The sequence below is a fragment of the Mus caroli genome, chromosome 4, assembly GCF_900094665.2.
Source record: "Mus caroli chromosome 4, CAROLI_EIJ_v1.1, whole genome shotgun sequence".
NCBI classification, from domain to species: domain Eukaryota; kingdom Metazoa; phylum Chordata; class Mammalia; order Rodentia; family Muridae; genus Mus; species Mus caroli.
In genome coordinates this window covers 48,456,023-48,482,920 of record NC_034573.1, presented here as the reverse complement: position 1 = coordinate 48,482,920, position 26,898 = coordinate 48,456,023, and the positions used below count along the sequence as shown (strand labels likewise).

General features: G+C 43.9%; 1 protein-coding gene across 2 annotated transcripts in view; it reads right to left on the bottom strand.

Annotated features, from left to right (window-relative positions):
* Nucleotides 1-26,898, bottom strand: part of Znf462 (zinc finger protein 462) — a 135,586-nt gene that overhangs the window by 104,155 nt on the left and 4,533 nt on the right. The gene's annotated exons all lie outside the window — the stretch shown is intronic.

The window sequence follows — 26,898 nt, the reverse complement described above, 5'->3', positions numbered from 1 at the left end:
CCTAAAAACTCCAGTCTTCCGGAAAGACAATAGAGTTCCTTCTCTAAAGAAAGGTGAAAACTAAACTTTTCTCTCTTGTTAAAAAACTAAAACTAAAAACCTTTTTTCTTTAAAAAAAAAAAAGTTCTCTTTTTCTGTTTAGTGACAGAATGCCTAGCTGGGGCTTTCAGGATACTAGAAAATTCTCTTGTATGTGCTTGATCAACAACAGGAATTCATCCAAAGGGAAAAAGAAAGAAAAAAAGTTCCAGGAAAATATACCCTAAGCTCTTTCAGACGACTCTGAGAAAGCGTCACCTTTTCTATAATCAGGGCGTGGAGGGAGGGAGGAAGACCTCGTAAGTGACTTCATTTGCAGATGTGATTTATTGAAGGGACTGAAGACGACTCAGGGAGAGATCAGCACTGGGAGCAGGAGGATGCCAAGACCAAAAGGAATGTCCTTTGCTTGGGCTTGGAAGAGAAAATATTTTTCTCTCTTGTGACTGTCTTAACTTCAGAAGCAGAAGTAAGAAATGTCAATCCACTCAGAGCTTCCCTGGCTCTCCATTTCCATTCTTTCCACCACAGAGAAGGGGAAAGGTGGCCCATTGTGTGTCCCTGCCAACAGGGGTGGGGGGGGGGAGAAGAGGAGGAGGAGGAAGAAGAAACACTGTTTCTTAACTTTCAGAGGACACAGTTAACTCAGAGAAAACAAAAACAGAGATGGTCAGAGATTATTCTGGAATTAAACGTTAGAATTTTTTTTTTAAAGATATCAAGAAAATCTGGGAATTCAAGAAATGTTCAGAATTTCCAGTGGCAAAAAGCAAAGAGGCCTTGTGGTTTATGTAGAAGGAAAATGTTCTGTTTTGCTTTGACTCTTTTTTTTCCTCTTCAGTATCTTTGCTCCGGGAAGAGAACCCTTCTTCCACACAGTGAAAATCCCAATTAACCGCCCCTTTCCTAGAACCTCATCATTTCACTTCTTCAGCCAGATTGTGTCCTACCTCTGTCTTCTTATTAACCCTCGCCAAACTAGCTAAAACTCCTGCGTTCTTGGACTAGCCACATTCTTTGTGAAAAGAGAAAAGAAATTCTTCTCTCAACTTCAAGGATGTATACTCTAAGGATGTATACACTTAGTCTTCAAGAAGAAAGGGGAGAAAGTTGCTTGGCTCATCTCTTTGTTTGCTGTGCTGGCACGTTCCCAGGCAGGAGAATGTGGTAATCTCAAGATAATTGAACAACATAGTTCCTTATTCGCTCCCTACCATGCAATATTGTTTAGCATGACAGCATGATGCAAGTGACATGAGCTTTTAGAGCAGAGGACAAAGGCAGAGAATGACCTGGAGAATTCCGTACCAGAGCATATGCCCTCTGACCTAGTCACATTTGGCTACCCTAAGGCATTCACCAGAGCTCTGAAGACAAGCACGGGTGCATCACTGGGAGTGGGGGATGCCTCGCCGACCCCTCTGGAGCTTAGCTCAACTACAGAATGTATATGTTATGTATATATGTGTGTGTGTGTGTGTGTGTGTGTGTTTACTGAAGCCAGGCATAATAATTCATAATTCATAATCTCAGCACTTAAGAGACAGTCAGGAGGATCCTCATGAGTTTGAAGCCAACTTGGGCTACAGAGAGATTTCCAAGCCACTGAGGGCTACAGAGAAAAACAAAAGCCATGGCTGAGGATAAACAAAGAACAGCAGAGAGATGCGAAGCTAAACTACCTTATGGATCATTTCATGAGGTGACCTGGTACATACCCCTAAAAGGAAGGATTCTGGAAGCTATTTTGGAAAACTACAAGCCAAGAGGCTAGGTCACCAGTATTCCTGGAAGGGGTCTTGCAGAGACTGAGTTTATGATTAGAATTTTTCCCCCCTGTCCACATATGCAGCAAAACTGAAGAGGGCACACAGCGTTGTCAAAGCCAAGAAATCCATTTTTACATTCTTCATTGCCAAAAGAGTGATTCTATCACTGTATATTATAAACTTTGGGGCAGAACCTCATCTAAGAATGTTCAAGTGAGTCTGAGAAAAGTCTAGTCTGGCAATCCAGTGAGCAAACCAGAAAGGTAGCCGAGAAACCCGAGATCCACATGGGAAGACCCTATAACCCAGAATACAAATTCTCAAAGAAACGGTCACACCTATTATTAGTCCAGAGCTGCCATCGTGAGCCCACACCTTATTCACCTGAGCCAAGCAAGTCTGAAAGCATAGCCAGGATGCTGTCCAAGCAGCTTTGAGGGAGTAAATCACCAGCAATTAAAGATGAGATAGAAGCCAAAGAAAATATCCCACAATGTACCACTTCCAGGTGGGCAGTAGGTTATACCTGTGGGTGACTGCAGCCATAGATACTAGAATATGAGGAACGCAGACTAGGTTTTTCATTTCTGTAGAGTCAATATTTACCACAAACCTGGAAAGTAGAAAATGCTCAGTAAATTCCTTTTGGTGGTTGAGGGGCAGGACATAGAGCATCTGCCCAGCATACATCAGGGGCTAGTTTCCAATCCTGCCACAGACTTTAAAAAAAAAAAAAAGACGCAAAATGAATGAAGGAAGGAATGAATGAGAAGGAAAACTAAAGAAGCCTAATGTCTAGCTGTCAATAACAGGGAAAGAGGTTTTCTCTCTTAAAGTAACTAAGAAGAGTCCAGTAAGGCAAGGACATAGAAATACCAGAAATCAAATCCAAGAGCAGGGCAGGAAGAAACACAGCCTGACGACGTTCTCCAGCCTAGCTCCTTTTTAACCAGGCATCCTTGTACACGTACTACATCCTATTGCTAGCACTGATTTCTGATCCTAAAGACCGCAGCATCCGCAACCACGGCCTGAGCTTGTTAACAATCACAGCCCTCCAAACTCCAGGAACACATGGGAGCTAAGAGACACCAGAGTTTTACAAGGTAAACGGGGCCAACAACTTTGGAGGCCTCTCCTTTAAAAGAGGTGGGCAGGACAGGTGTGTACCCGAGGCGGATGCACCGACTTCCACCTCGGTGCCCCATTAGGCCAATACTTTGCAAAACCAGGTGTGCACAATTTGCTTATTAAAGTTCTCACCCTGGGGCAACTGACAAGACTCATCAGTCCTGGAAGACAAGTGCTGTGACCCCAAGGCAAGTTAAAGCACATCCAGAATATTTTAAACTAGAAAGGGAATCTTCTTGTTAAAGTGAACAGGAATCATTCCAGCGAAGACGGGGCAGGAAGGGAAAGGAATTAAGAGTGGTTTATTCCCAGTTTATTTATTTATTATTATTATTGTTGTTGTTGTTGTTTTTTGAGCTAGGGTTTCTCTGTATAGCCCTGGCTGTACTGGAACTCATTCTGTAGACCAGGCTGGCCTCGAACTCAGAAATCCGCCTGCCTCTGCCTCCCGAGTGCTGGGATTAAAGGCTTGTGCCACCACGCCCAGCTTTATTCCCAGTTTTGTAAAAAAAATTATACCACTGTCATCCAAAACTGAGACTCAAGGAATGATCAAGAGGAGGGGAAAAAAAAAAAAGAGCTGTATCTATGATTTTGCAATTAGTATTTCACCAGAAGGCACAAGTCCTCCAAGGTTTTTGAATGAACATGTTGTTGCTATTTTGGTTTTCTGAGATAAGGCGTCATTCTATAGTCCAGGCTGACCTGGACCTCACTATGTAGGCTCAGGATAACCTTGAACTCACAATCATCTTCCCACATCAGCCTCCAGAGTTCTGTGATTGCTGGTGTGAGCCATCACCACACTCAGCTTGAGCCAAAATGCTTAAACACCAAGACTGCTCAGAAATCTGGCTTAACTCTCTTCCTTGGCTGCAGAGAAAATGAGAAACATGGAGAAGCCAGTGGAAATAGACCTCAGTGGCATTGCTAGGACAGCGGTTCTCAACCTTCTTCCTAAAGCTAGGACCCTTTAATACAGTTCCTCATAGTTTGGTGACGCCCAATTATAACATTAATTTTGTTGCTACTCCATAACTGTAAATTTGCTTCTGTTATGAATCGCAATGTAAATATCTGTTTTCCAGTGGTCTTAGGTGATCAGACCCCTGTGAAAGGGTCATTCGACCCAGAGGGGTCAAGACCCACAGGTTAAGAGCTACTGGTCTTCGGCAAGTGCCTGATGCTGAAGACACCAAATAAATGAACACATGATTAAACAAACAGCCAAATGGGCCAAATGGACACACCTCAGTTAGAAATAACTGAGGCTCTTTCTGCTGTTATCAGCAGTAGCACTCATCTCTAATTCGACATTAATGGATAGCTCTACCTGGATTGCTCCTTCCCTGCTCAACACTAACCCTACTCAGGCCAAAGTATTATCAGTTAAGACTTAAGGGGATAAGCGTGACTTTTCGGGTGGTAGGTATCCTGGAGGCTAAATAAAGTCTACATTTACAGAGCAATTATCACACAGGTTTACATTGTTCTAGATTACTAAAAACCCACAGTTCCCCAGACTGCCAGGCACATAGCTCCTCTACATCTGTTCTCACAGCACGTCATCTCTGGAAGTTTGGCAAGGGCTCCAAAATTATATCTAATGTCTTATGAGGGTCTGGTTTCAAGAAAAATCCCTGACCAAAGATTTTTTCCCCCATCTAAACTGATGGACTACATTATGCTAAGGATAACCCCAAAGGGCCTTCTCAATCCCGGCTCTATCATTCTAACTACATAAAATTTATAGATTCTAGTATGCTGTAAAGCAATCATCTTCCCTGTGAACTTCTTGATCAACACTTGACTTGTCTCATTAAAGTAAATTAGGAGAGAGAAAGGAGAGAGTGCACAATGAGCGCTTGACTTTGTCCAACATCCTGAGAGGTTTTGCTCGGTTTAACAATTTAGGCACCTTCAGCAAATAGCTTCAACGTTCCTTCTAGCTTCTACACCCTGGTCCTGAGAAAATTCCTTGGTGTGGCACTAAGGTCCTAGTTGAGGTATGTTAACTCTAAGCCAGTAGTTCTCAGCCTTCCTAACACTGCAACCCTTTAATACAGTTCCTCATGCTGTGGTGACCCCCCCGCCCCAGCCATAAATTTTTTTCCTTGCCACTTCATTATTGTAATGTTGATACTTTTATGAATAGTAATGTAAATATCTGATATGCAGGATATCTGATATGCCCACTGGTTGAAGACCACTGCTCTAGACCATTCTGACATCTTTCAGCCTTTTCTCCTTTCCACCTACAGGAGAGAATTCAGTAGCTGGCCTATGAGAGCACTCCAGAGAAAGCAGGCAAACTAGACAGCGTGTAGGAATGGTCTCTAAGAAGATGGAAGGCAACAGGGAGCTGGGGAATCCTCAACAACAAAAAACCCCACAGTGAAGGCCATTACAGGTTCAAACCACTACTTACCACTACTTACCATCCATTACCCTGGATAAGTCACAGGGACAAGTTATTCCCAATCAGTTCCTGCTTCCTGATGAAACATTCCGTTTCTCACTTTTAACCATTTGGAAGTGGACTGTCTCCAAGGACATCAAGTGAGAAGGTGTTTTGCTAGGGAGTCAATCTGATTATAAAAGGGACAACAACTGTGGGGATGTGCCACCTCCTGTCATTTATCTTCTCCCACCCACTCAGCCTTCTCTGCTTGATCTTCACTCCCTTCCAACAAGCCCAGACAAAGCACAGAATCCTCCAAATGAAGCTCCAGGCAGTCTCCACTAATCAATCAAAACTGGCATGAGCAATAGAAGCTCTCTGCCAACACAGTTGACGTGGAGTAAGCATGGATCACCAAGGCAGGAAAGTGCAATTGCAGTTCCGGTTTCCCTGGCTGACTTTCCTACACTGTGGACTTTGGACCAATCACTTTAAGCCTTTGCAGAGCTGTAAGCAAACTGAAAGGGCTGGGTGGGACGACTTCACAGGTCCACATAATGAGTTCACATCCAGTACAGATGAGAGTAACTCCTTCCCTTTCGACCCTGTCTCTCCCTTCTGCTTTTCTTAGCTGATACTGCTGTGTATTTGGGGATCAAGGTTTAGAGTGTGCTCACAGTCTATGTCTGGATCCTCAAGGCGGCATCCTGGCATTTTATTTTTAAAACCGGGATCCAGTATCCTTGCCAGCATGCAGTGGCTTGAACCCTGCAAGCTGGATACCCTTGAGTCATTATCAACTTTTGAAATAGGCAGCAAAATTCACACAGCTGAGCAGAAGAAACACTTCAAGCTCTACATTCTGGGATTTACAAAAACATCGTGAAGTCAGGAAAAGATTAAAATCTAAAAAGTGACCTAATGAAGAAGGAACTCCCACCACCTTCTAACCACCCAGCCCTCAGTTCTTTTATTAAGTCACTAATGCTGAAGCAAGAGTCCTTCCGCAGCCTGTCAACCTAAGACCAACAAACCCACTTCCCAGCTATGTGTTATATATTGGTTATTACTTAATGAAACTAATAATTCAAGTTTGTTATCTTATTCAAAATAGGCATCACACACTTCTTAGGCTACTTTGTGCATACATTACCTTTTTCTGGGGGAACCCAAAGCCTCCGTCTATCTAGATGAGGGAACTTCCAAAGACCAAATAGTTAGGAGGAGAGCATGGCTCTCTCTCTGGCATCCTCTCTTTCTCACCAAGTGGTTTACATGAGGACAGGCTTTTGGAGGATAGGTGGGAACTGGAAGCTCTCAGGCATCAACTGGGCTCCAAACCATCAAGCAATCAACATTAGTCTCACTTGCGGGGTGGCCATTTCAAGTTGTCCTGTTCTCAGGTCTTCATAGTCTCATCAGCTCTGCACCATATGCCTAAGGAGTGACCTCATGCAGATTTCTGCTGGGAAATCTGGCATGGGACAGGATCATTTGCCACAGTGATCTGAGTCACAGCTCAGCAACATGTCAGGGTTAACAAGATCACATGTTCAGCTGCCACTTAAAGCCTTGGAGGCACTTCAACCTCTTAACTTGGGTAAGCATTAGGAGCCTAGCAGGTAGTGTCCAACTCCTCAAAATAACTTTAAACTATACTCCCTTCTTGGAAGGTCTTAGCATGCCAAGGACATGACCATGAGTTCCTGGGCTATGATTACTACCTTTCTGTTACTAAAAATGACTGCTAATCAGATAAATTTCCTCAAATTTCTTCTATAAAGTCCTTCTCAGTTGTTTCTCCTGAAACAACATTCTTCCCATCCCCTATGAAACTCTTAGCATTGAAACAAACAGTAGAGAAGAGCCCTTCTCTGATAACACGCATTCTATGGCCAACTCACTGTACTGTGAGCATGGTGTTTTATGGTAAAAGTGTAATAGGTTTAGGGGTAGGGAACATGTAAAAAGGAGCAATCTCCTTTATTCTCCCAGGAAGTCAACTGTCCAGTCCTGTGCCTGAGGGATCTGTTGAGATGAGCGCACAGTACATTCTAGGGAGACAGGCTAGCTCCACCCATTGCTTTGAAGCAGAATCTTCATCTTCCAAAATTACCTCTTACCCTTTGGGGCAAGGTTTACTGAACTGGTCCAGTCAAGTCTCTCCACACTAACCAGCGCAGCTACATATCAGGCATATTATTGGCAAGATCAGGCCTACAACACGCTGCTCTTGGAGCCAGGGTCACTCAGAAATAGGTCAGCTAACAGTGGCTTAATGTAAGAGGCAGCAGCTTCAAACTAGGCTGTTCTGAGGCTACATGGACCAATTCCCTGGTCAACAAGTGTGTCTCTTTATTAATAGAAAAAGAACATGTTTTTTACTTGGGTAGGTCAGTAGCAATTTCTTTGTATTTAGATATTAATGCAATGACCTTCCTTTGTTTCTGCCAAATGGATTAAAATGAAAACCATGTACCGACTTTTCGTTGATGAAGGTGGGTTCTGCTGACACAACCTTCAGGGTGGGAGGGAAGATGGAAAAAATTGAGCCTGACAATGGAGCCTGCCACTGAGACACTAAAGTAACATTCCCCAAACGTGAATCATTCATACCCAGTACCCTTAAGGTGCCCTAGAGGTACTACATTCCTGAGGAAGAAAAGACATAAGCCTATTATTCCACAGCTCCAACAACTATCAGCTATAGTCCTTTGCCCGCTTACTGCATGCAAGCCACTCAAACACAGTGGCTGCATCTCTCTTCCTCCCTGCACAATGACAACTGTGCTCAAGGCCAGTGGGACTCTAAGTCCTACACATCCTCTGCTCCCAGCCTATATATACCCAACGAACCTTAAAGCCTAGTTTCAGTAAACCTTTTTAGTTCTAAGTTCTCAGAATAATTCTGAAGAGCAACCAGGATTAAAAAATCATAATTTTATAGTGATTTTTAAACGGAGGTGCTAACTAACCCTTTCCTTGCCAAGGGCACACGCGCGCACGCACACACACATACACAGAGAGAGAGAGAGAGAGAGAGAGAGAGAGAGAGAGAGAGAGAGAGAGAGAGAGATCGCCCGCACACATGGCTCCTCAAACATCATCATCAAGAGCAATGGAGAAAGCACAAAGGTTCTTCACTACCACTCAGATACCCAGTCTAGGCCCATAGATTCTTCACATTCTGAGGTTCTTAAAACAAACCACTGTATGTCTGCTCTGAAAGTTTGCTCATCAGCCCCCATGACTGCTGCCAGCTTCTCTACCCATCTCAAAGACACTAGGGCTGCTATTACCAGGTGTAGTGATGAATAAGACCAAGGAGCCTCAAGACTGAGCTCTGGACTCCAGCCAATGTTCAGACAAGATTTACGAATCCCTTGTAGAGAATATAAAAATAATAACACAAAAAGCCACACCACCTGTCATTAGCCACATCTAATCTAATCCTTCCTTGCAGTGACAGTTCTACTCAGAGCACTCATTGTGCAAGCAAGGCCAACTGAGCTTGGCCTTGCTTGCACAATGAATGAACTAATGATGCAGGCCGGTGTGCAAGGTACTCTGGGAAAATGTACCTCCTTGCAGTGAACTGGGATGACAAGTGGGGATTAAAATAATCGGAAGTAGCAAACAAGCCCGAGAGGAGGAGAATCTTTTCATTTCCATCCATGCTCCGTGCGGCCTTCCTCGCACAGCATCAATGCGGACCCCTGCTTCAGAGAGGCTTTGACTGTCTGCTGCCACCATCGCCTCACTTTAACACATACTTTCTATCAGAGTGCGTTCCAGGAAGCATATGGCAAGAGAACTAGGTCAACCATTAACCAAATAACAGGAAACTGCTCCGCAGCGCACACCCTTCAAAAGCTTGCTTAATGAGCTGGCTCTTCAGAGTATGTCCTTCAGTGAGGTTGGAACGAACAGGATCCATGGGTTTCTTTAATGTGGCAAGGTCACCTGAGTCCTAGAAGGTTTCTGCACAAACTAGACTTTCAGCCATCTAAACCACTGCATCGAAATGTTCAAGAACTAAAGTCAAAGATTCAAAGAAGAATGTTTTCTGAATCCACTTGACTGCCCGCAAAGAACGTCGACTATTAATTCTCCCTGCTTCTGAGCAGCGCTCTGTCAAATTGATAGGAGACACTATATACTCATCCCTTCTTTGCAGAACATTTCTCTCTGTGTTCCTTCAGGCATCTGCACCACCACTCACAGATTCCACAATCCACTTGGACTTAACAGGTCAAACAAAGTCTTAGTGTCATTAAAAACTAGGAATGAGTTTCCTCTAGAACCAATGAAGGGCTGGAATAATTTCATATCCTTGAGTCTTATTTCTTCTGCTCCAGTATATGTGAAGCACAATTAGAACTATCTAACTTAATAATGACCTGAAGGAATGAACACGCTTATAAGCCATTATCCTCAAATTAGCATCCTTCTACAGCTACCAATGACCAATCTTCTCAGCCTCTTTAACCTAGACAGCTAGCCACACATTCTGAATTCTGAGACGTGACGTACTATGGATCTGGAGAGCTGGGTGATTTCCTTCGATGGAGAACTTAAATGTCAAGATAAATCTTCACTAACATTAAGAGCTGTCTGTCTCGTGGGATTTGTGTCAGCAATCTGCCCTCCAGTATCTTCTAGTCTAGTCCCTCGGGTGACCAATATGAAACACAACTAACTGTTGGCCATCAAGCTTTATTTTGCCAAATGTTAACTAACTAATGTTTTCTTTTAAAAAGAGTCATTGAGGTTTCAGGGAACATGATCATAAGCAATAGTGCATCGAGCTAGAAGCCAAAGAAAGGGGGATTCCAAGAGACAAGTAGATTGTTAAGTCTTTCCAATCATGGCTAACCTTATCTTCCATTTCTGTTCTAGTCTTGGGCATTTTCAAGTTTTATTTAAATATGTTAATTAAATGGGTAGCAATAGTCAAAAATAAAACAACAACAACAAAAAACCCTTAATCCAGTCTAAGGAATTAATAAATAATCTATAACAAAATGTTCAAGATAATGCAAACAGGTTGAGTTCTTATTCTCTCTCTTTACAGATGTCTCAGGAGTAGAAGAAAAGGCATTGCTTGACCCTGAAGCCAAGAGTTAAAGGTTTATCATTCTCACCAGGGAGGGCTTCAAGGAGCCTCCAGAAGGGGACTTCATGAGCTACTCAAAGGCATTCTAGTTCCAAACCAGACAGGCACAGCTTAACAACGCTCTCTCTCCTCATCATTTTATAAAAATTTAAGGTTGAGAGGGAAGGGAATTGCTATTTTTTATATGCCCACTATATGTCAGGCTCTGCAGTAGAGATTTATATTCACGATCTCATTTCTTTCCTCCATAAGAACCTTACAAAATACGTTTTCTCTTTCCAGATAAGGAAATTGGGGAATCGTTCACTCAAGGTCAGTTTACTACCGACTGCCTCCGAAGCCTAAGATCTTCTATATACATACCACAGTCCTCACCGCCAAGGTCTTCTTTGAAGGGCTCCAGAATGGTGATAGCAAAGGATTCCCTTCTGTGTGGCCTTCCTCAGGAGTAGCAATCAAAGGCTCATGAAGATGCACTGCCCCCAGATATAACCTCAGAGACCCTTGGAAGCGTTTCTCAGAGTACCCAAACAGATACTGGTACTGAAGGCACAGGGTCTGAGCTGTTCATGAGATCCGAAACAAGATGAACCCAGTGGGTCCTCCTGCCAAGTGCCTGTCCTTACTCATCAGCTGGGGCATGCCAAGACCTCCCTAGAATGACGCAGGAAAGGTCACCAGGGGTGATCCTGTACCCATGAAGATTGCTACAAAGAAACAGCTCAGGATAGAGACAGGCTGATCCTTGGAAGGCTGCCAACATTGTCTCACAGGACTCCAAATTCTTCAACTCCTTGCCTCTATCAACCTCAGAGTGAAGCTCAAGAGGTGTAGAAAGCAGCTGAGAGTCTAAAGATTAAAGGTCCAGGAATCCATGGATCCAATCTGCCTTGGAGGCCACATCTTCACTTTGGCCTCTGGGATTTCCATTGTAACTCTCTAAGGAAACAGAAGGCTTTCCTTTCCAGGTACCCTGAAGTTCTGAAGGCAGACATTTAAACAGGGAAATACTGATGCAGTTCACAGTTATGAAAGACCTAACTTACACCATTAATAAAAACTGACCCTGACAACCACACTCTATGCTAGCAGCTAGTTCCATGGATGCATACCAGAATGGCAGGGCTACTGAAATGTAGAGCTACTGAACGAACAAACTCCAAGTCTGTACTTGGGTTGGGAGATGTGGCTAATTTTAGAAGACAGACTTTGGAAGGGACAGAGCTGGGACTTCTCACTGACTTTGGGTAGCCCTCACACCTACAACTAAGCAGCCCCAAGTCAATGTTTCTCACTCCCCGGGAAAACGAGAGACTTCTCCTTTAGGAGCCTAGGATGATAGCTTTTGAGATGCTTCTGCAGATAACTATCTGAGAGATGTATTTATTCAAAAGAGATGGGAAAATCATTTTGAGCAGGCAGCAGAAATTGAGCGGGCTCCCAGTGACTGCAGACAAGTCTGCCAGCCCCATTCCTATGGATGTCCTAGCACACTCCATACCTCAAATGAACACAAAATACAGTGACAGATATTATTGTTGCTGGGGATCATACAACATGGGGAAATCCACTATTCCAAGAGACAGTAAGTTACTCTCTCCTCATCGCAGACAACTAACAGACAATCCCCCAGACTGTCAGGCAGTGTGCACTCAAGAATGCCAAGGTTTCAGCCCGGTGGGCTGATGTACTTGCTTCTCAGCCTTCAAGTTTAACAGGGGGAAACAATCTACCCCTCCAATTGTGGACGCCTTCGTTCCAGAAGAACTCGACAGCCCTGATGGCTCTCTCCAGCTACACAGCAATTATGTAATTGCTTAGCCTCTGCAGAAGCCCAGGAACCCTCCCGCAGCCTTCTTCTTACGGACTCCAGCTGCAGCACAATGTTCAGAGATGATTGCAGCCTTTGAATGGATGGCCAGTCTCAAAGAGGAGCACAAAGGCACCTACAATGGGATTCCATCTCAAGCACAAAGATGTTCCTGCCTAATGAAGAGCCCTCTCTCTCCTCCGCCCAATCTGTGCAGCAAACTCTTCCCTCTGCCCGCCCCTACATGAGTCTGGACTGTGGCTTACTGTTTATGCTGACAGGTTCGAAAAGAGGCAGAGACACCAGCTGAGGTTTTGCCACGGACCATACCCAGGGTAATCATTTAACACGTAATGTGAAAGCTTCCGAAGGGGACGAGAAGCAAAAGGGGTGGAAAGCATCTCTATAGGCTTCCTGCACTGGCATAAAATGACTGCTTCCTCTCCTTCTGCCAGCTCCAATCCTTCATGTTGACATTACACATCCTGTACTGTAGATCCACCCCCATGCTGCCGCTTGCCCGGCTGAATTATCTCCTGCGTCACAGCGGTGGTAACAGAACTGCTGGCTCGGCAGACCTGAGAGCACCGTTTCCATGTTTAATGCATTCAGCAACTGGACACATTACCAGTGCAGTCAGGGTGACTGGTTTGTGGTCTTCTCAGCAGCCAGTGCAATACTTGACCTAACCTTCTGCTAACCAGATGGTCTGTTTGCCTCTTGGGACCGAACCATTAAACTTTACTTTATTAAATTCCATCCAAATGTGGGGACAGTTTACAGCAGCGTGTCTGGTACATCTCCAACAGGGTTGCTAAGATGAAAATGACCTAAAAATAACTGGAAACTCTACTTCACACCAACAGAGAACAAGATCGTTTGGAGTAAATATTTAAATGCTCTGCCAGATTAGGAAGCATGGCAGTGCTGACTGCATGGTTAGTAAACTGTATTGTGTACACATACACACACACACACACACACACACACACCTTACAAAGCTAAAGACATGAATAAATCTATAGAAAAATCTACTACTCACACCCTGTACGATGTCCCCAGGCTCTTTTAATGTGTCTGAAGACACCATCTCCATTATAATCTCTCAAACAAAGAACCTAAGCACAATTCTGATAGACAGATCCCACATTTCCCAAGGTTGACCATCTAGGCACACCGCCCACGGGCCTGGTACGCAAAAGATATTTCCCGAGTGAGTATAAGTGCAAGTGCAAACTTCTTTAAAGGTAACAACTTCCACATAACAGATCTCATGGCAGTGAAGCCATTAAATTCTTTCCAGCTCTATCATCAGCTCACAGTGAGGCATGGAAACCAGGCCTCCCTCGGCTGACTGGCAAGGAGTAAGTCATCTGCACCAGTCATTGGGTGGCCACTAATTCATCACTGCAAATGAGCTGCAGAAGTGGCCACTTACTGGGCACCTGGCAGGGTGCTGGGTGCTTTACATATGTTATGCCTCTTAGCCTTTCACCAGCAGGAATGGAATTCTCTAAAGATAAGAAACAAAACAAAGAGACTGGGAGCCATTAGGATCCTGACCTGAGGATACAAAGCTAGAAAGTAAAGGACAGATAAGGGCCAACTGCTTTTCTCCCTAGTCACAGGTAAGCAGGGATCCCATCACAGGTAGTTAACTGAATACTTGGGAAGCTAATGGCCCTAACCTAAGGTCCAAGAGAGTAGAAAGCTTTTCTACTCTCAGTCTTTTACGCGTGATAAGTATTTTGAGTTTCAGCACCTACCTTTCCCACCAATATTTCTTAGGGAATTGAGGGCTATTATATATAATGTAGAATATATAATATATGTAATAATACATATTATGTGATAACTACTACCATAACCATGGCTATACCTCCATTCTTTTAGTTTTTGGTCCACCCTCCACGGCTAGCAATTTTTCATCTGGGCCTGGTTCTGCAGGTTTGGGGTACTTGTTGCAAAGCCCAACAAACTGAATTTGATCACCAGACCCACAAAGTGGAAAGTAAATGGAGCTACATACATACATACATACATACATATATACAACCCTTATACATATAAAACAAACCAACCTAAACAAAGTTTTTATGAAAAGGATAATTCCCGCTGATAGGTTTCAAACCTGGGACAAAAGACTCAGGCCGATTTAACATATTAAAGTGGACACTGGCCACCAGGTTCTGCCAGTCTCTACCAGTTACAGGGCATGGCTGGCATGCCTCTATCCTAAACTCTCAAGCCCAGGGGGCTGGGCTGCTCTTCCCTATATAATCCAACCATTTTGGTTACTCACTCTCTTTGTACCTTTGGGTCTCTTAGCTGCAGCACCTGGCTCCCCACTCCCTCCCTTTCCCACTTCTCCCACTTGTGGCACAGTTCAGTCTGGTCATGACCACTCTGAAAACTCTCCCAAATGTTTCTTCCTCTGCCTATGCTCTTCCACATATCTACAATAAACTTTTTCCTCCACTATACCTAGAGGCAGTCATGGCCTTTCTTCTATCTCTCTCTCGTCTCTTTCTATCTATCTTTTCTTTTCTCTTTTCTCTTCTCTTCTTTTTTCTTTTCCTTCCTTCCTTCCTTCCTTCCTTCCTTCCTTCCTTCCTTCCTTCCTTCCTTCCTTCCTTCCCTCCTCTGGTGCTGAAATCCAGGACCAGTCAGTCATGTACCTGTAACTGTAATTTTTTAAAAACCTATTTTAAATGATGTTTTTAAAATGTTTTAACCTCCCTTCTACCCACCCCCCACCACCAGAGGTAGTGGGAAAGAAAGGATTGAGGGGTGGCGGTGGACCTGTTTAGAAAAGTTCTTTGAAGCAACTCCCGTCTGTGTTGCCTGGAAATTGGCGATTCAATTCACAGGTTAGCGGCAGCAGCTCAATCTACTGGCAAACACTTCACAGACACACTAGCAGTCCAGTTCAGTAGAGTTGGGCTAGCAACAGCAGTGACAAGACCTAGCAGAGACAGCCAGGTCTCACCCAGGCTTGAGTCAGCAGGGGGGTCGGGGGGACCAACAGGGACACCAGGAGAAGTTCTCAGCTGTGCCTCTCTCAGGGAAGCGAAGATCAGAGACCCACAAGTGTTGCACAGCTAACTGTACCAGCAAGCCAAGCTCGGTCTCACTCATTCCATGGAGTTCTGTTTCTACCCTCCAAACATCATGTGTCGTCCACGTGCCTTGCCTCAGCACCTGTCTTTCCTCAGTATGTGCAACGGTCTCAGCTGATATCACTCTGTCAATCTGCCTGAGTCCGCAGAAGCAGCCAGAAGCCGCAATACACCATCAGAAGTTTTTTCGTGCATTTCTCTCTATGGAGTCCCAACAAATGCAGCCCAACCACACAATGTAAGGTGGACCAACACATGCATGCTAACAGCAAGAAATCCCTCATCACAGCTCCTTTCATACGCTTGCTTTAGCAGAACGTCTTTCACCTGCAACTGCTTCAACTAAACGTTCCTTTACATGTTTGCCCCAGCAAAATATTATCCAACCAACTTTCCAAAGAACCCTTAAGTTTCTACCTCATGTACCTTTCCTTTATATTCTTTTGTCATTCACCCCCTAAGGTATGCTCTGACCTCTACACACACATACACACACACCACACTGAATGAATGAATGAATGAATGGAAAAACATTATTTAATATCTCATTTACAAGAGTCTCAAACACCAATAACTAAGAACATACCACTTTCTCAGGCTCACAAAGCTCTGGACACAAAGTTTAAATGGTAACCATAAAGTTTTTAAATAAATTTTTATAACTAAAAAGAAAATTCCACTGACATTTGTCTTTCTGGAAAATTCCAGGATGTAAAAAAGGAAGAAAAAAAAACCTTTATGGGTAATTTGCTCTGTGTGTGTGTGTGTGAGAGAGAGAGAGAGAGAGAGAAACAGAGAAAGAGAGAGAGACAAAGAGACAGAGAGATAGAGACTGGGTCTCACTTAGCCCAGGTTAGCCTTGAACTCCTCCTGTTCCTCCTATCAGGAGATTATGGGCATACACTACCACACCTGTGTTGGGTGTTGCTTTTAAATGTGAAAAATCACTATGCAGTTTTACCAAATTCTTCATCTTTGTCACCAACATTTCCCCATCCCACTACCACTACCCTGCCACCAATGAATGTTCAATGGACAAAGCAAAGCAGATAAGGGAAATCGCATAGGGCCCAACCACACCTACCAATGTTTCCTAAGTTTTGAAACATCATCTTCTAGTAAGACACTCTAAAATTAGCCTCCTGTAGCTGACATCTCAAAGCATCTGATATTACAGGACATGGTAAGCCCAAGTAGACTTAGGCTGCTAGAGCAGACATCTGCACAGAGAAAACTCAAAGCATTTCTAACCGAGGTCTTAGGGTAGTGCTCAAACTGGCTTGGAGTTCCCTTCCGTGGGCAAAGCACCAGAGGCAGCCAACCAGGCAATGGAACCTGCACTGCCAGCATTCCCCTTGCAGGAAGTAGAATTTCCATAGCTGGGAAGACATTTTTGTCAGAATAGTTCAAACAGAAAGGTAACGACATCTAAGAAACTCAAAGAACTTCACATTTATAAACACTGTACACTTCCACCTCTCAGGGGACAAACTCTACGAGGTGTGACAGGCAGCCTCTTTACCCTGTGAATGCACTCTTGCCAAGAGGAAATGACATCACTGTCAGTCAGTTTACACCTTTCTCCTGAGGAAGGGTTTGGAAGGTAATGTCTCTTAATTCCAGAACTCAGGAGGCTGAGGCAGAGAAGGCTGCCCTGAGTTCCAGGCTGGCCTAGGTCACCCATGGAGATGCCATGCAGAACAACTGTACCAAGAAAGCCATGGCAACCGTACACTTTTCATGAAGACCTAGAACGGCTGCTGGCTTTCAGAGCACCAGATTACGTTGTAGCTGCACCCTCTGAACAGTTGCCAGCACTAACTGGAAAGCCACAGCAAGAAATAGGAAAGTTCAGAAATGGATGTGGAGGCAAAATACTATACACTGAGTCTAGGGAATGCGGCAGGTGCAGGTAGGTCACCATTTCGGTTTCTCCATTATTGAGAAGTTAACTATCATCCATCAGTGCCCGCCAGAATCCAGCGCTTGAGGACCAGAGAGAAGATGCAATGGTTAAGAACACTTGCTGTTTTACAGAGGATCTGAGTTCAGTCTCCAGTACCTACATAAGGAGGTTCAGCACCTCTAACTGCAATGTCCTCTTCTGGCCTCCATAGGCACCAGGCAGGCAGGCATGCAGGCAGGCACTCACAGGTCCATATAAAGACAAATAATCTTTAGAGAGGAAGAGAACTTAGAAAAGAGTTCTGCCCCTCTCAAATAAACAAACAAACAAACAAACAAACAAATATTTTTGGAGCCCTCATGTTAGTTTTATCATTACCAATAGCATTTGCAGACTGGGTAGGAAACCACAGGATCAAAAAGGTTTAGTGTCTTAGGCAGGACGATACAAGGAAGGGTCAAACTTCAACCTGTACTTACACCATCCAACATGCTGGACTCACTACATACGACTTGCTTTAGGGAGCCCCCTGTACAGAGAAGGGAATTTACACTAGAAAAATTTGTAATGCTGATGTTATAGAAATAGTGATCTCTCTCTCTCTCTCTCTCTCTCTCTCTCTCTCTCACACACACACACACACACACACACACACACACACACACACACACACAGAGTCTAGTTGCCAGCTGTTCTTCAGACCTAGGAACTGAGGTCTAGCCACAGTGTACAAATTCCAAGAGCACTGCTTTCCCACGTAACTGTACATGCAAAGAGAAAGGTTGCCAAACGGAGAGTCTGACCCAGTGATCCCGTTTCACAGACATACCCACTTCTGATAAAAGTTGCTGTTTGTATTCCTAGAAATCATTGTCTCTGTTGAGGAGATTAAGCAGCAAATAAAACTGCCTATGAGGGCATACACTCATAGCCTCAACACTCAGGAGGCAGAGGCAGAAGCAACAGAGGCTCAAAGTCATCCTTGGCTACATAGAGTTAAACTCCAGCCAGGGTTACAGGAGACCATGTCTTAAACACCAAACCAAACCACAGCACACAACAAACAATAACCATAGCAAGGAAACTAGGAATTCTTGCTCTCTATCTCTGTCTGTCTACATAAGATGCATATATATCTTACGTAGCCCAGGCTGACCTCAAACTTTCTGTATAGCTTAGGATGACCCTGATCCTTGATCCTCCTCCTTCCTCAGTGCAAAGATTCCCAACACGGGCCACCACATCCAGCTTATGCAGTACAGGGAGAGAATCAAACCCACAGCACTGTGTAAGATGGGCAAGCACCAAGTGAGTGCCACCCAGCCTGGTGTTTTGAAATTGCACGTACATTGACATTAAGTTTCATAAATTTGGGGGAAAAGCAAGGAGTGTCATAAAAAGTTCCCCTCTGGAGTTCCTCAGACCTTGCTGTTGACACGACATTGTTTACAAACAAATGGTCCTCTCACTTTTAAAGCCTGCCTTATAAAGCACACACCACATCTTGTCAGATGAAACACATTAAAGCGGCTGACAGGCTAATATGCTACGAAAAAAACAATCTGGCCAATTTTCAAATTTTTTATGCTTCAAGAATCTCACCTGCTAGTGTATTTATCCTTTTATGTCTTATCTGATGTTTCAAATCTTAAGAATATGTTTTTCTGTAGAAGCCAACACAAGTCAAATAGAGTGTGTGTATGTGTGTGGTTTCAGGCAACATTATACTGACAGGCCTTTCTACAAAGGAAAGGAAGTGATCAAGGGAGGGTCACAAGGGGGGGGGGGATGCCCCATCCTGTGCCAGGTAAGATCACAAAACACTTACCTGTGCTAGGGTCAGCTATGATCATTGCAATTGACGTCTCGAAATGGGGTTATGAATATAATTATTGTGAAGCAGCAATTGGGCAATCACAAGCTAATTAAGCCCACTGACTAGATTATCTTGTTTTCCCTCTAATAATCACATAACATTTAACACTTGCTAATTTCAGGACCTATGGGTGATGTTCATTCATGACTAACAAGCTGCAGCCACTGGTCAGAAAGAGAACGCACCAGGACACAGGGCACTAGGTCAACCAGAGCAGGGATGTATCTCCTGGCCAGCCAACATCTGTTCTTCAGCACCTCTCCACTTCTCAGCCCTACTAAATTACTAACTGGAGGCAAAGCCACGGGGCTGAAAGACTTACTGAACTTACAAGTGGTTAGAAGGACGAAACTCTTGGTCTCTGGAAAGCTCCCTGGTTCCTGTTATCCATATAATGTGCTTTCCCCTTTTCAAGGGTAAGGTTGACTCGGTCTTTGAAAGCGTAGCTTTCTTTTCTTTCTTCCGCAAGATAATCGCTAGTTCCTCTGCCAGGCCTGGGTAGATAAACTTTACCTGTTTGCCTTCCTCACACATGTCCCTAAGCCCCCGTCTCTCCTGCAGTACATGTTGAGCATAGCGACAAATTGAACATCTTAAGCCCAATTGCCGTGGCATCCAGAGATTCATTGACCCAATTCACCTTGCTTTCTTCAAAGCAGGTCCTGAAGGAAGCCTGGGTGGGCTTCTCTCCAAAGAATTAAAAAGACCAAAGAAGTACGTTGCTTGAAGACTGGTCTTTCGAGGTAGGCTGACATGGGAACACAGTCTATGTTGTAGCTCAGTCCCTACTCCTCTCAGTTAGAAATTCTCCCCAAAGAACCAGATGCTCTGCAATAATTTACTTTACCCTCTTCCTGGGTCTCTCTACATAACCCTGGCTGTCTTAGAACTCACTATGTAGACCAGGCTGGCCCTGAACTCACAGAGATCCATCAGCCTCTCTGCCTTCTGAGTACTGCATCTCAGAGTTCTTTATCCAAGCAAACAGTCATTTGAGAATTGGGAATGTAGCTCTGTGGTGAAGTTCCATTCTACTATGTGCGACACCCAACACAGCACAGAGGAAAAGGAAACAATGTCTTGGGTAAGGGTGACTAGTAATTATTTTAATGATGTGAAAATGGCCTTTCCTCGTGCACTTCAAAAACAGGGTGTAAGTTCGCCCTTCTATCGAAGTCATGGCTATGGATCTGTCTGGGCACTACAGTTCTGGTGAGCAGAGCCACAGCGAAGATACCATAAAATTATCACTAGTTGTTTGGGGGGGGGGGGGCTGATGAGACCAGTCAGCCATTGGTGTCACAGAGCATCCATGGTCCTGATTATGTTAGGAGTGTATGGGCCATCTCTATCTCCATAAGGACAGCCCCTCACTCTGTGAAGAGTATCTGTGATCACCTATAAACATCAACTTCTGTACTATATGGGAACAGTTCAAGAGGAGACAAGCAAGACCAGAACACTCACTGTATCTCTATGGTCTAAGTAGAGAACATGGTGACCACTAGGAGAACAGGGATTAACAGTACCCATATTTTTAAGAGAATCGGCCCCATTCACAAATGACCATTTGCTAACTCTCAAATGTATATGTGTATAAATTCTGACAATATTCTGGTAACCAAAGCCAATACTAAGCATTGATATTTCCAAAAGGGACCCTAAGAGACAGTCATAAGCACTTTAATGAGTTTGGTACAGTTTAAAAATGTGTCCTCCCGCCGGGCATGGTGGCATATGCCTTTTAATCCCAGCACTCGGGAGGCAGAGGCAGGTGGATTTCTGAGTTCGAGGCCAGCCTGGTCTACAGAGTGAGTTCCAGGACAGCCAAGGCTACACAGAGAAACTCTCTCAAAAAACAAACAAACAAACAAAACAGTGTCCTCCCCAAGTGACTCCTACAAGGTCTGTTTGGTCACTCAGAAGACAAAGAGGGTGCTCTTGGTAAAACACTTTCTCAAGTTATTGGAATGGGCTGCCTCCCTCCTCTTAACCAATACATTACAATCAATCAATTTTCCATTATCTGCAGATTCCCTTCCAGAGCACAAAGACTCCTGGCTACTGGAGGAGACAGAGCATCAGGAACATAAGCTATTAGCATATAGGTCAGGTCCTATCAGCAGAGAGCCAAGGCTCTGAAGGACGGTACCTCTCGCGTGAACCCTGGCTCCCTTCCTTCTCAGCTCATGACCCTGGGCAAATTATCTCCCTAACCCTTGGTTGCCTCCACCTCATGAACAATCCCTGGTTCATACTCAATGTTAAACAACTGTTACCTGGCATTAATATCAATTGTGAGCCCATCCAGGAGGGAAATCGCATTTTGAAGGTTTACGTGGTATTCCCGGGCTAAATAGGAGTTGGCAGAATTTTTTGATGACGCAATCATTATTTACTCGGTGTCGTTTTCACTCAACATTAGGACAGACAACATTCAATGGACAGCAGGAAGGGGAGACGCTTTTGTAGCTGAACTCTGACATTCAAGTGGGAATCCCCTCCCCACAGCACCCCTTACCCCCACCCCAGTTACTACTGTTAAATACTAATTAACAGTCTTCAAAGACTATTCAAGGTTGAAACACAGAAACAAAAATAAAAAGGGAGAGATTCTGGTGGGTAAGTGATTATGTGAGCTCTTCCATGATCTCTAGCTGCTGTCTCCCTTAAGATAGCTTCAGTCTGTAGCCCAGAGTTCACATTTTGCCCTAACTGAAGAACTCCTACACTAGGCCCATGACCACCTCCACTGAATGACTCTTGTTCAACTGCTCATTAAATGTTCATAACACAAAAGAATGATGTAACCAGGGATGAGAATGGCTAAAGATCTCGCACCTCAATGGCCTGGTTTAGGATTTTAAAATGCTGAGAGGAGACTGGCTCATCAGCCTGTGGCGAATCAAATGGTTTAACCTCCAAACTGGACACCAGGCAGTGGTCATGGCCCACTCTTTTCCTCTCTGAAATAAGCGGCTCTTTGTCTTTCATTCCTCCTGCTACCCAGAGCGTGGGCTGAGAAGTGCTATGGATAACCTTAGCGGACTATCACATTTTCTGCCCATCAATAATGCAGCTCTTCGCTACAGGGCTCTAGTCTCTGCATCACTCATTTTCCAGGAAAATCCGCAGCAAGCCTACTTAACCAGTTCCCTCAAGTTTCCACCTGCCCTTTATCAAAAAAGGCTGCAAGTGTAACCCAGAAGTTTCATGAACCATCTTCCAGGCCCACCTCTACGGTTTTTTTTCCCAATAGAAACTTACTAAAGAGCGTGTGTGTGTCTTAGCCATTGCTCTTCATATTTCAAATGCAATGGGTACCAAATTACCAAGTCTTTCTCTGCCTGCCTTATTGTTTTCTTAAGAGCAATGCCTCACTTCCCAATGGACAATCCTCTTCTATTTTGACTTGTCAATTACTCCCCTGCCTCACTTCTTTCCCCTTTCCCATCCAAGCAGGCTCTCTTTCCCAGCAAATTTTCACCATATAATTACAGCGATGCTTTAGCCTACTTTTCTGTTAGCTTAACAACCCTGTCTATTTTCTACTTGTGCTGATGTTACTGTCTGCTTCTCTGACGGGCTAATCCATGTATCCTTTCAAGGCCTAACTTCCCCTACCATGATAGCAGCTGGAGCTCTAATTCACAGGTACCTTCCAAAGCTTTTCATTAGCAACAGAAATGAGATGGTTTAGAAACCCATTTCTTAATCGGCAGGTGAGTACTGGAACCTTTGTGCTGCACACATCTTTCAAGCATCCCACATTGTGCCACTGCACAATTCTTTTCTGAGGAATATGGTCCAGTGTGATAGGCACATTTGCAGTGGTAATAGGAAGGAGAATGTGCCCTCTGAGGTAACCAGCTTCCAACCCTCCGCCCCCCACCCCCACCCCACCTCACCTCCGCCCCGCACCCCCACCCCACCCCTGCCTTTGGCATTTCCCAGCTCAAGAGAGAAGCACTCAACAGAAATGAGAAAAACTGAGGAATAATGGCTCTGCCTTCTTACACCTGCACGGGGAAGAGAAGGGAAAATCAGAGTGCCTTAGCGTGTGTTCTGGTTGAACTGGCCAGACAAGGGCTTAGGGAGTGAGTGTGGCCTTCCCCAGCTGGGCTCTGTGGCAGATAAGCCTCTCCACAAATCCTGGGCTTAATTACTTCTGACACAGTTGTCCTACCTGGGCCTCCAGCTCCTTTTATGCTCTAACCAATATGAATCCAAGGTAAGTCTCTGCTTACTCACCTGGGGGCAAATGCTTCTATCCCTTCTAAGTGATCCTAACACATTTAATAAGGATCCACTGGGTCCTGGGAACTGTTTCTTCATTTTCCTTTCATGGATTCTGTTCAAAGTCTCCTCCAATGCCCAGCAAATAACTTTCTGAATTACACAGTCTTCGTCTTCAAATATTTCTTTAAACAAGTGAAAACCCTACTGATCCCTTGCCCCTATGAGCAGGTTCTACCCTTTGAGTGAAGTTGGGTTTAAGTGTGGATAGGCACAGCATTAAGCATCTTATTACTATCAAGAAGCAACAGGCAGTGATCTGAACAAGCAAACACATGAAAGAAAGGAAATCAATACCAAAACACCCATGGGCTTGGCATGAAAAGCAATCTTCCCTTCAACCCTCCAAGAATAACTCAAGAAGAAATGTGTCTAGCTAAGAAGTAGGAAAGGAAGCTTTGAAGATCTCAAGCAAGATGCTCCCTGGAAAAGAGAGGACAGTAGCTGCATCTTCTCCTAGTATGTCATCTTACCCACCCAACTGCCCCAACAATCAACTTTGCATGGGAGCCACCCATCTGAAGACTTCCCCAATCTTAATGGTACAGAGGCCCATGGTCCTTGGCAAGAAAATCAATTTTATGAGAGCACATCCAAGCAGGAATTGTAAATCCAAATCATTTCTGATGGATTTCTCATCCATCAGTTGCATGGTTCAAGGGGGACAGGAATTCAGAAGAGCTTCCTAGTAAGCTGCAGATTCCATCTGGATTCATAAAAGTCCACTTTGCTGTATCGGGAAACTTCTCCTGGGTCTCATAAATCCAGGAGACAGTTCAACTCTGATTATCTTCTTTCCAGTGCCTCTGCTTCCCCAACCCTAAACTTTTTTCTTTTTCCTTTAGCCCTGGCATGCAAACCATGCTGTTTTAACTTCTTTCCTGTTCTCCCAGTTCTTCTGGAACATTTTATTTTCGACAGTCAACTCATTTGGAGGAGTGCCACACTGAGGTTCAACTGTTTACAGCATTTAACTGTGTTTCTGCCAGAAGTCCTGTATCCAGTACTACCATCTCTGGGCTGCCTCGGAGATGAAGAATTTATGCATTTGTTTGGAAGAAGCTTAGAAAATGTGGAAACTTCCAAACACCACTCTTCCTCCTTACAAAATTGCTTGTGCCTGTCCAAGAGGAGACAGACATGGAAACTCATCGCACCCTTTCCAGAGTACTCAGCCCAAGTCATTGGAATGAAGACTGTCTGTTTACTGAGGAAAGGGGAACCAGTCATTCATCTGCGAAAGAGAATTAGGATTCAAAAATATACATAGAAATCGTTTTCTCTCTCTCTCTTTTTGAATGAACAGAGAATACTAGAAATTCACCAGTTACGACTGGATTTCACGTCTTGATCATTCATCAATATTACAAAATGGCATGTCTGGAAGCAGCCAATTTGAATTTGTACCCTGTTGCAAAACAGAACCTCAGAGTCCAATTGTGGACACTTTTGCAAGTTGCAATAGACCCAGACAAATTTCCAAAGAAGGGCATTTGAAAAGTACTTCTAAGCCCTGGATGGTAGAACTAGAGAGGAAAACAGAAAACTTAAAAGAAAAATACAGCTAACAGTTCAGCAGCTAAAGGTTCACTAACAAAACGGGTCTCTGCATTCTTGAGTATCATACCTCAGCTGCAAATCCTGACCTGTTCAATCCAACTAACACCAACACCACCAATAGCACATTCAATGCTCCTGTCCTAAGAGGACAGTTATTGCACAACTACATCCATCAAAGCCTGTTGGGGTAGAGGAAAGGGCATCGGGCTGCAGTGATCCAACCCGCCCTGTGCCCTAGCTAGGCTAGGCTTTGTCACACCTGAACTTCCTGACCTTATGGAAGTCACTTCATGCCCATGTGCCAGTTTCCTCTTGGTTACAGTGAGGGTGATGACGGGTATCTGAGGCATTAAAAAATAAATAAAAATCTAAGGTATAAAAAATACCCAACTTCTAACCTGGAAGTTTTGTCTGGTGAATATTAACTCTTTAATAGTCTTCACTTAAAATGTAAATATCTGTCAATTTTTAGTAACTTTGATGTTAGTTTCTTCTTAAGAAATAATGTTTTTCCCTCCCTGTCACTCCAAACTCCTCAGTTCAGTCACCCCTACAGTTCTTTAAGATTCCACAAAATGCCTCTTTTCCTTTCTTTCTTATTATTTTAAGCAACCTTCCCCAAACTGAGACTTGTGCTATTAAAAGAGCTTAGAGCTTCCCATTTCCTTGCTAGGGCTAAAATTAAACTGTCCATTCCTTAGGGCCCCACATAACATCTGCCAGATGTCTTGGCATATCACACAAGGAGAGAGGAATTTTCTTTTAGCATTATCTATTCTCTTCTCTGTTTTCTCATAATCAATTAATAGGTCACCAACACTCAGATAATGTTTCTCTCAAAGCCATCAACTTCAGAAGCACAGGACTATCACAAGCTACTGTCACAAATATGTACACATATCATCACCTGGCAAATGTCTCAGTTTGCTGAATTTTGTCCGTAGACCAGGGAAACATTCTCCCCCACCCCTCTTTTTTCCCTTTTCCCTGGAACCACCAAAGTTCTGGGGATTGAACTTACGACCTCAGTCTAGCACAGAGCTACAGCCCTAGCTCACTGCAACTTCTTCCGAATCTGTAGCATCCACCTAGTCTCAGACACACAGTCACGGTCGTGTAAATCTCCTCAGATCTGGATTAGTTGCTTATGTGCTTCTTAACCCACGCCTGTAACACTATGAGACAGACAGCACTTCCCGTCTCCAGTTCCTCTGTTCCCAACTTAGAATACTCAAGCCAGACCCATGAATTCTCTTTTGTGTAACTCAGTGAACTGTCTATCTGAAAGATTCACATACCACAGAGAATATAAAGGTTACCTTGCCTAAAACTCTCAACATCAGGAATAACTAAAGGAAGACTAGACCCTATTAAACTCAATCACACATGAAACAAGACTCATCCTCAAAGCCACTTTACCCTCCCTTCTTTGAAGAAAACTGACAAGTGCTCTAAAGCTCATTAATAAACTTGGATCCCTAACTCTACTGTCTTCCCTCAGACACATTAGGGAAAATAGACATGGATTTTTTTTCTAAAAGTTGTCCTCAACACCTGGTGGGGTTAGGGGTAGAATAAGAAGAGTCTTAAGGGAACAAGATCAACGGATCATTAGTAAAGTCAAGAAAAGAAATATTAGTGAATTATGATGACCCAACAGCTATCTCTTGTATGGCAGGAATAATCCTCGTGGACTTGACACCTCACATCAAAAATGATCTCTGAGTTTTGACAGCAAATGAGAAATGTTCAACCTGATCTTGTTTATTCCTTTCATTACGCTTAAATCAAAGTGCTCAATTCAAGTGTGTTGGTCTAGAAAAAAGAAAGAGAGAGAGAGAGAGAGAGAGAGAGAGAGAGAGAGAGAGAGAGAGA